The sequence below is a fragment of the Rattus norvegicus genome, chromosome 5, assembly GCF_021556685.1.
Source record: "Rattus norvegicus strain SHRSP/BbbUtx chromosome 5, alternate assembly SHRSP_T2T, whole genome shotgun sequence".
Lineage (NCBI taxonomy): Eukaryota > Metazoa > Chordata > Mammalia > Rodentia > Muridae > Rattus > Rattus norvegicus.
This window is the reverse complement of record NC_141538.1, coordinates 61,047,618-61,059,093: the sequence shown is the minus strand read 5'-3', so window position 1 is coordinate 61,059,093 and position 11,476 is coordinate 61,047,618.

The following is an 11,476-nucleotide window of genomic DNA, read 5'->3' as shown; positions in this document are numbered from 1 at the left end:
GAGGATTTTGTTGAGCTTCTGACCCTCCTGACATCCCTACTATCCCAGTGCTAGGACTGTTGTGGTAGAAATGAAAAACGGCGGAACCGGATCCACGAGTACCCTGGTGGCCATCTCTCCCTAGTTCTCGGGTCATTGGAACTAGCGCTCATTTATCTCAGCAGCTCCACGCTGCCCCCAAGTCCTCTCTGACCCAGGCAGCAATCTCTCTGCCCATCTAGTTCCCAGGGCAGTTTGTTACGCCAGGCATACATCCCAATTCCATGGAGGCCCAGTTGTATCCTGCCACCATACACACTCTTGAACTCAATTAAGTTGCCACATGAAAGAACACATCACATCCTCCGATCCAATTGATAAGATATAATTTGCTCATCTAGACAGCACAAAATCCTGTACACACCCATCCCTTAAGAATAGTCATAGCAACCTGGAACACAGAGAAGAATCCTCTTTTTTTTTTATTTTTTAGTTGAACAATGTAGTTTAATTTCTACTACAGATCTCATAGAAATTGAGATTGCAGAGAAGAATCTTAACATCTGCCGCCATGTTCTCCCAGCTCCTCTCTCTCGCTCCGGCCTCCTCTTCCTCTCTAAGATTTCTAGGTGGGTGGTTTACATCCTTATCAATTGGTTGTGAGTTTATTGTATGGACGTATTGTGGATTGAGGATTTAACATGTAAATCTGATTGTTGGGTTGTAGTTTGTTGAGTCTCGATTTTATTGGGTAGCTGGAACCAGAGAGTTCATGGCTAGCAGAGAACCATTGGGAGAGATGCTAATCTGAGATGAATTAGAGCTAGGTCCACTGGCCCATTGGAGTGTATGCTGTGGTACACTTGGGAATGGTTCTGCCATTTTTTATTTCTACGGCAACATAAGGACTACAAGCCCATTTTTTTTAAAATAAGGCTTATAACCTAATTAAAATTGAAATTTAAGAAAGAAAAACATGAAAGAGAAACATGAGTAGGTAATTAGAGTTTAACATATACACAGCCAACTGACAGAAAAAAAAATTGGCTCTGAGGTGGCTGGCTGACTCCAGGCTGAGTCCTAACTCTGCACTCATGAGGGTCTTTGGAGCCTGTCAAGTACCTGGTGGCCACGCAAACATTTCTCCTGTTTCTTACTTGGATCCCAAGTTAGTGACTCTCTTTAAAGTATGTTTATTACATCTTTGAGAATTTTATATCTATCTTTTCTCCACCTACAGACAAGGTTTCTATGTGTAGCCCTGGCTGTCTTGGAAGCTCTGTAGACCAGGCTGGCCTAGAACTCAGAGATCCACCTGCCTCTGTCTCCTGAGTGCGGGGACTAAAGGTGCGTGCCAGTATTCCCCAGTCATGTAGTGCGTCCTGATTGTATTCAACCCCCCTGACAGCATTGGATCCACCCTCCCCCGTGTCCCACAAATTCATGTTGTTTTAAAACCTAGCCTATCAAGTCCTCTTTGTTCATCTAGTGTGGGAATGATGCCATCCACCTCCCAGAAGCCACAGCCCTGGAGAAAACGGACTCTTCCTCCAGATGCCTTCAGCTGTCTACAGCTTTTCAGCTAGGGGTTAGGCTCACGGACTCCTTATTCCTAGCTAATGTTGGTGGGCTTGGTCTCCTCTCAGACTGGTTCTTATTCATGTGTACGTGTGTCTGTGTCTGTGTGTATACACTTGTCCGTGGGTGCCCACAGCGACCAGTGACATACCTTGGGAGCTGGAGCTGCAGTCGTGAGTCTCCTGACATGGGCTCTGGGAGCCGACCTCTGAAACCCTGAGAGAGTAGCCAGCGTCCTTAGTCAGCCACAAGGTAGTGCCCCTGCTTCCCTCACAGGGATCCCTGGGGGAGTGAGTGGCTCAGTGGCAGTGAGCAGACAGTTACCCAGGGTGTGCTCTTGCCAAGTGGGATTGATTTTTATGGGGCCCTAACTGCTGATGGACTGAAGTTAGACATTCTTTTGAAGGTCTCTCTGTGTAACAAGCTCTGGCTATCTTGTTTTGTAGACCAGGCTGACCTTGAACACACAGAGATCTGCCTGCCTCTACTTCCTAAGGCATGCACTGCTATGCCCAGCATGTCTTTTTTGTTTTTTTGTTTTTGTTTTTGTTCCCTTTTTGAAAAATAGTAAAAAAAAAAAAGTTTTGTTTTATTCCCGAAATGTGTTAATACTACACACAATCTATATTGGAGGTTTCATACTTTTTCAATTTAAATTTTTTGTTTTTTGAAAAATTTCTCAGTTGTTGTATTTGCATGTTTCTCTGCTCATCCAACTCTTCCTGTGTCCTCTACTCTTCTCAAGTTCATGACCTCTTCTTCTATAATTGTTTTACATGCGTGCGCATGCACACACACACACACACACACACACGCACGCACGCACGCACGCACGCACGCACGCACGCACTCATGTATGTATGCACCCCTACTGAGCCCATTTAGTGTTATCGGACATCATGTTTGGGGCTGACCACTTGGGATTGGCTGCCTGAGCGAAGGCCTTTCTTCTGGAGAAGACTCATCCCCTGAGGGTAGCCATGGATTGCTTGCAGTTCTTCATCCAGGGGTGGGGCACTGTGAAGTTCCCCCTATCCTGGTTGGCATACTGACTAATGTTGTCATTCTGCAGGTCTCCTTTCCTGAGAGCTCATGGCTGCACTGTCCTTGTTATGTTTAGACAACACTATCTCAGGGCAGACTTTCTGGTCCCCCAGCTTACCGTCCGCCATCTCTTCCGAGATGCTTCCTGAGTCACACTGTAGATGTAGCAGCTGGGGCTTGGCACCCTCCTGTCACGTAGTCTCTGCCTTTTGACTAGATGTGGATCTCTGCAGTAGCCTTTGTCTGCTGTAGAAAGGTGCTTCTTTGATGGGAGGGTGAGAGCTACACTTACCTGTGGGTATAAGGATAAGAATTTAAAATGCAATGAGACTATACTGGCTTAGGAAGGTGGCAGTAGGTTCTCTAGCCAGAGAGTTGGCTTGATTTACATACCCTCTCACTGAATCTGCCTTAATCTAATTAGACATCTCTTGCTTGAGGGTAAGACCTCTCACCCTCAAGATAAGAATGTCACTGTTGTACCATTGGGGAGATCATTGCCGTGGTTTGTGGGCTTCCTATCCTGGTAGGACTGCTGACTGCTTTTCTCCCTTGGCAGCTTGCATCGAACCTTCTGATGCCGTGAGAGCTGATCCTGAGGGAGGAGGCTTCCAGGTCAGTTCCTGTTTGGTTCTCCCAATGCTGTGTTCCAAGTGTATGACGTCTTCAGCAACAGGGTCTTACCTTCAGGTTTTGTGAGCCTGACAACCTGAGTTGGGTCTTTGGAGCCCATATAGTAGAAGGAGAGAACTGACTCCTGCAAGTTGTCTCACGAAATTCCCAATTATAAATATATATAAAACAAACAAGCGAAAGACAAAGCCACAAACCATTAGAATTGATGGCTGTTTCCAGTAGAGAGATAAGAGAGCAGTCTCTCATCTTGGGCGTGGCCAGTTTACATAAGACAGTTGAGTCTCACTTCAGAAAATAGATTTCCTTTCTCATACAATATATCCTGGTCACAGTTTCCCCTTCCTCTACTCTTCTTACTTTCACCCCCACCCCAATCTGGATCTACTTCTCTGTCTCCCATTAGAAGAGAACGGACTTCTAAGAGATCACAATAAAACAACAAAATAAAAAAATTAATAAAGCACAAGCCATCATATCATTGAAGTTGGACAAAGAAAACCACAGAAGGGAAAGAGCCAAAGAGAAGGCACAGGAATCAGAAACACACACCCAGGAGTCCCACAGAAACGCTAAATTGAAAGCTACAGCATATATGCAGAGGGCCTGGTGCACACATGTTAGCCCTGTGCTGCTGCCTCAGTCTCATATGCACTCTGATCATGATGATTTAGAGGGCCTTGCTCTCCTGGTGTCCTCTCTCCCCTCTGGCTCCTACAGTCTTCCCACCTTTTCCACGGGGTTCCCTGAGCTCTGAGGGGAGGGATCTGATGGAGACTCCAGTTAAGCTGTGTGTTTCATGGCGCTTCTGCGCACTCGGGCTTGTGTTCTTAGGGGAGACATTGACTGCACAGCCCTTTCGGAGCTTTCCTGCGGGTCAGTTCTGAGGCAGCCATGTCCGGAAAGGATGATGCACACGCCCTCTGGTGGTTGCTATGCCTCAGCGCAGGATGCTCTTCTCTTTAATGCCGCATGTGTTTCCCTTCTCCTCCCAATATTCCCAAAGGGGTGGAAGGCCCATTAATCTGCAGGGAAGTTTGTGTGCTAAGATGCATTTAGTGGAAGAGAATTCTTTAAAAATTCAACATTAAGGTCCCTTTGGGGGCTGGAGAGATGGCTCAGTGGTTAAGAGCACTGACTGCTTTTCCAGAGGTCCTGGGTTCAAATCCCAGCAACAACATGGTGGCTCACAACCATCTGTAATGGGACCTGATGCCTTCTTCTGGTGTGTCTGAAGAGAGCTACAGTGTACTTATACATAATAAATAAATAAATCTAAAAAAAAAAAGAAAGAAAAGCAAGGGTCGACCTTTCTTTAAAAAAAAAAAAGTCCCTTTGGGAAGGATGCTTTGAGGGGACCTTGTTTTCTGGGGACCACAGTTAAGGATTTTGTTTTATTTTCTGAGATAGGGTCTCATATAACCCAGGCTGACCTTGAGCATCTTATGTGGCCCAGACCCCTAACTTCTGATCCTTTTGATCCATGTCCTGAATGTTGGGATTGCAGGTGTGAGCTTGCTAAGTTTATGTGGGTCTGGAAATCTAGCCTCAGTCTTTGGTTCTGTTAGATAAGTACTCTAAGAACTTTTATCAGGGGGAAGTTCTTATATAAAGTATTTGCTCCTTTCCTAAGGCTCTCCTCTCCTCATAATAAAAACCTACCATTAAAGACAAGACTTTCCAGAGAAAAGAGCCCCATTGCTAGTAGACATTAGGGAGACTAGAATGTGAGATCACTCCTTCCAAGCTGTTTGTCTCCCTGACAGGTGTCAGTAGCTTGGGGTTTCAGGAGCCCCTGTTGTCTTTGGGCTGGTTTTGTTAAGTGATTTTTTTTAACTCCAAGATGCCATAGCTTTGATTGGATACCCATGCCCAGGCCACATGTTGAAGGCTTGGCCCTACGTAATGGTGTTGTTGACCAATGGGGCCTTGTAGAGGAAGGTCTGGTCACTGGGGCGGGGGGGGGGGGGATGTTCCTGAAGAGGATGCTGGGACTCTGGTCCCTTCCTGTTTCTTTTTTGTTTCCCAATACTTTTGACTGTACTAAATGCTCCTGCCTCCCAGGAGACAGGGCTAAGCCACCATGCTCTACACCTCTGAAACAGTGAGCTAAACCAAACTCCATCTCTCCATATTTCCTGTGGTAGCTGAAAGCTGGGCAAGGCAGACATTCTCAGGGGAGCCCCTTGCCCTGCCTGCCTGTGAGAGGCAGCACCACTCGAAGAGCTGCACTCCCCTCGTGTGTCAGCCCTGAACCCACTCCAAGATGGGGGTGGACATGAGCAAGAGCTGCTACCGTGGATGCTGGGCACACGAATCGGACCTTTGTAGAAGATTGAATTGTCACAGTTTGGAAAGAATTTGTCACTGTGTGCGATCTGCCCAGAGGCACTCTCCAGAACCACCAAGGATTCTGCAGCAAACTTTCTATTGTTTAGAGCCTCGGGTTTGCAGGAGCCAGGGCGACCTGCTAAGCAGTGTTCCATGGGCAGGCAGTTTGTTTTCCAGTTGAATAAGGTAGGAGGGATGCCAGGCCAGCATCTGCATCTATAGAAAGAGATGGAACCAATCCTGGAAGAGAGACAGCTCCCACAGCAGGAGGATGCCCATGCATTCTGGTGAGCTCTGGGTATGGGGGTGGGGGATAGGGAGATGGGTAGGGCCCAGAATTGATTCCCACATGTGATATTTATTTATTTAGTCTCTTTTCAGGTTATTATATGAGGGAGTTATACTAGTCCAAGTTAAAAGCAGACCTCAAATGGTTGCATTATACTAGCTTTGATGTTTTTAAACTTGTTTGTTAAGGAGCAGAAAGGAAATTCTTCTCATTACAAGGAACTCCTCACCACAAGCACTTAAAACCCAGGAACCTTCAGCTAATCCCCCTCAGCCAGGCCAATCTGTGCCAGGGACTGACACACACTCTTGTGCTGGCCGGCCTTCTCCATTTTCTGGCTTCTTCCTCCTCTTCTTCCTCCTTCTTGAGACAGGGTTTCTCTGTATAGCCATGGCTGTCCTGGACAGCTGGCCTCAAACTCTCAGAGATCCTCCTGCCTCTGCCTACGGAGTTCTGGGATTAAAGGCATGTGCCACTGCTGCCGGGTGACAAGTTTCTTTTAATTCTCAGTGATCCCTTGGTCAGTAGTCAGGGTCTTCGAGCTGTTTCTCTGTTGAATTCTTCCATGGGAAGCCTCCTCAGGGCCAGCAAGAAGCAGGTCATCATCACCCTTATTTGCCTTAGCACCAGCAAAGGAGTTGGAAGAAGGAAGGTTCTAGGTATCGGACCCATAATGTTCCTCCGTGGACTGGTCTGTGGAAGGTGGTTGTGGGAGAAGTGGGGGATACAGCATTGGGAAGTGAGAGGGCCTTAGGGGGTGTCTCTGAAATCCACAGCAAGCAGTTCAATGATTGGATCCCTGATGGTAAAATTTAAATGTCATTCTGACACAATCTAGGATCACCTGGCAAGAGAGCTTCCATGAGGTACTGTCTAGATCAGGCTGGCCTCTGGAATTATCTTGATTATTGTAGTTATGGTAAAACAAAACAAAACAAAACAAAACAAAAAAACAAAAACATGGGCTGGGCCCTAGACTGTCAGGGGATGCAGTGAGCTGAGGCATAAGCCCAGGGACATTAATTCATCCATTTCTGCGTCTTGACCGTAGACGTGACATGACCATTGGCAGCACGTGCAGCTGTGATGTCTCTGGCAATGGTGGACTATAATCTGGAACCATTTACCCAGACTTGTTTCTGTGGAATATTTGTCATAGTAACAGGAATGAAACCCCTTATTAGAGAAATAGAAACTTTCCAGATGAGACTTCTACCCAGCTTGGCAGGAGCCAGACCTTTGCAGGTTCTAAAGTCACAGTATGGGGCTCCCGCTGTGCCAGTCATCACCCGGGCAGGAAGGGCAAACTCCCTCTCTTTGCTTGACTTCACAACTCAGAAGTTATGTCACAGGTCAGGCTAGGAGGTGGAAGATGCGGCTGTTAGAACCTAAATGCTTGGCCTGGGGTTGTAGTTCAGGGGTTGAATACTTGTCTAGCACTAGCGAAGCCTCACCTACCAAGGGGCCTCTGTAGTCTCACAGAGCATTTCCTCAAACACGGTGACTGAGCCTTGAATGTCCTTGGGCACATGTTAGAAGGGAGACGAGGGTGTCCGAGAGCTGAGCTGAGGGAATGAATCATGACGGCTGGGTATGCCCTGGAAAGCCGGCTTCTTCCCATACTCCCTTTCTTTTTTTCTTTTTTTTTTTTTCGGAGCTGGGGACTGAACCCAGGGCCTTGCGCTTGCTAGGCAAGCGCTCTACCATTGAGCTAAATCCCCAACCCCCCCCCCCCCCCCATACTCCCTTTCAAAGCAGCTCTTATGCCGCCCATCTGCATCTGCACAGAAGCGAGAGTTCCGTTTTAGCAATGCTAACAGAGGGCAAAGGGTAGCTAATGCCTGTCAAGATCTCTGTTATCCGTGAGTGGGAGACATAGGAGAGACCAGCTGTGGCTCTTGGGCTAGCCTTCCCGCTCTAGTGGGCTTTTCTGAACCTTGGGGTTAAAACCTCCAGGAGTAATGCAATAGCACGTCCAAAGTGCCCGGCATGAGGCCTTGCCCTGGGAGTTTTGAGGTCCTCCGTTCAAGGAGCAGAGGGATGCCGGCTACCAGAGACGTGCCCTGGAGGACACATCTGGACCTTCCTCTACTCCTCCCTCCCTCTCCTGTCCACGGAGGAGACCTGCTGCTTGCCCGGCAGGCTTTGGGGTGGGGTTGCGGGGTGGTGCTGCGGTGAACTCTGTTCTCAGCTCTGTAGGAGAGAGACTGGGGGTTCTGCTCCCAGATGGCTGGGGACGGAGCCGGCTAAGCCTCTGGCCCTGCCCCAGATGCCAGAAAGAAACTATGTCCCTGGACCTGTTGGCTGTGGCTTGGGTAAGATGAGAGCAACTTGCTGGCCTGTAGGCAGTAGGTGGCGCCGGCGCTTTGTGAGTTGCTGTCAGTGCTCCTTAACCTTCAGCTCCAGGCGTGGATGCTTCCTGGGCTTGGCCACCAGCGAGAGCCTTACAACAGCTTCAGAGTAGCCAGCCTATGAGTGGGTTTTCTGCTGCTTTGGGATGAAATATCAATACAGTTTTTGTTTTATTGACCAATCTTGACTTTCATTAGTTTTATGTTAACCAAAACTACCCACACGCTAGACAACATTAGAAGTTGCTGAGTCTCTGGGTTCGATTACCAGATCTACCACTTATCAGCAGCATGACTCTGGCAAGCTGTAACTCTATGATCCTTGGATTTCTCACCTATAAGAGCCTCAGAAATTCCATTTACTGGTAGGATTACTGTGAACATAAAACAACAGGAAGAGGGTGAAACAGTTAGTATGTGGTCATAAAATAAAGATGTTTTGGGAATTATTTTTCTTTTCCTTTTTAAAAAAAAAACCAAAAAACAGAGACTAGTTAGCCAAGAGACTTAGGGTCAAACCAAACACTACTGATAATAATAATAAAAGGATCAATAAAGTGACTCCTAATGGTATTCTACTGTACTCATAGGTCAGGGCCTTACCCAGTTACCATGAGAGTCTTCCTCCGGCAACACACTGAACAGATGCAGAGGCCCACAGCCAGGCACTACACAGACACACACACAACAGACACACACAAACACACAGACACACACAGACACAGACACACACACAGAGAGACACACAGACACACACACACAGACACATACACAGACACACACAGACACACACAACACATACACAGAGGAGATACAAATTAATAAACAGACAAAAGGGGGCATAACAACAGACACTGAAAAAATTCCAAGAATCATAAGGGCATACTTATGATCCCACCAACTTGTAAAATCTAAAAGAAATGGATGATTTTCTAAGTGTGTACCAGTTACCAACATTAAATAAAAATTAGATAAGGAATTTATGCAGATCCACAACCCTTTGTGAAATAGTAGCAATAATATAAACCTCCCAACCAAAACCAAACCAAACTAAACAAAAAAAAATTCTTCCAAAGTCCAGGGTCAGATGATTTTAGTGAGAAATTCTATCAGATATTCAAAGAAGAATTATTGGGATACTCCTCAGAATAGGACCAGAAGGAACACTGTCCAATTCCTTTTATAAGGCCACAGTTACCCTGACACCTAAACCACATAAAAAACCAACAAAGAAGGAGAATTACAGACCATGTTGCCTTATGAACATAGATACAAAAATTCTCAATAAAACAGTTGCAAACTGAATCCAAGAAGACATAAGAAAAGATTATCATCATGATCAGAGACGCAGGGATAATTTAACATATGTAAATTGATAAAGATAATCCACAATATAAACAAACTGAAAGGGGAAAACCCACACACACATACACTCACACACATACACACACACATACACACACATACACATACACACATACACTCACACACATACACTCACACACATACACTCACACACACATATACTCACACATACACTCACACACACATACACTCACACACACACAAACACATACACATACACAAACACACACACATACACATACACTCACACACACACATACTCACACACATACACACACATACACACATACACACACATACACTCACACACATACTCACACACATACACACAAACACACACACATACACACATACACACATACACACACATACACACACACACACATACACTCACACACATACTCACACACACATACACACAAACACATACACACATACACTCACACACACATACACACTCATACACTCACACACATATACTCACACACACATACACACTCATACACTTACACACACACATACACTCTCACACCCATACACACATATATTCACACACATACACACATACACTCACACACACATACACTCACACACACATACTCACACACACACAAACACACAAACACACACTCATACACACATACTCACACAAACACACAAACACACACTCATACACATATACTCACACACATACACACACATATACACACACATACACACATACAGGTACACACACATACACATACACACATACACACATACACTCACACACATACACATACACACATATATACTCACACACATACACACACATACACACACACACACACACACACACTCACCTCATTAGATGCCAAAAAAGCCTTTGACAAAAATCCAACACCCCTTCGTGATAAAAATCCTGGAGAGACGAGGGACATACCTTAAACTAACAGAGGCGATTTACAGCAAGTTGTAGCCAACCATCACTGGCCTGATGGGGAGAAACTCAAAGCATTTCCTCTAAGATCAGCAACAAGCCCAGGTTGTCCACTCTCTCTGTTCTTCCTCAGTATAGTCCTTGAGGTCTTAGCTAGTGCAATAACAGCTGAAAGAGATCAAGGGGATACAGATAAGAAGGGAAGAAATCTTTATTGTCAGATGATATTATCGTACACATGAATGGCGCTTTAAAAAGTCCAATGCAAAACTCCTACAGCTGATAAATACGTTCAGCAAAGTAGCAGGATCCAAAATTAACTCACAAAAATCAGGAGCACTCCTATATACAAGTGACAAATGGACTGAGTGAAATGAGGGAAAACAACCCCTTTCACTAGACCCTTTAAAAACTCTAACCAAGAAAGTAAGACATGTCTGATAAGAACTTTAAGACATTGGAGAAAGAAATTGAAGAAGATATCAGAAGATAGAAAGATCTCCCATGCTCATGGGTAGGTAGGATTGACATAATAAAAATGGTCACCCCACCAAAAGCAATCTACAGATTTAATGCAATCCCTATCAAATTTCCAATATAATTTTTCACAGAGTTTGAAAGAACAATTTTCAGCTTTATATGGAATCACACAAAAACCCCAAATACTACTGTTAAAGGAATTTAGCAATAAAATGGGGGTGGGGGGGTGGTGGTGGTGGGGTGGGGTGGGGGGTGGTGGTGGGGGTGGGGAGGTGGGGGTGGGAATGGGGGATGGAGAACACTGGAGAAATGAGACTGTCTAAACCCAGCACGACAGACACACGTATGAACTTACAGAGTATGAACTTATGTATGAACTTATGGCAGGCAGCATGCACAGGCTGTACACATCTACTAGAGGGGGTCCCACCAAGGAGAGGGAAGTGGGGATAGACCTGTGGTAGCCTGACTAAGAAGCTCCACTCTACATGCACTGATTTGATGCTT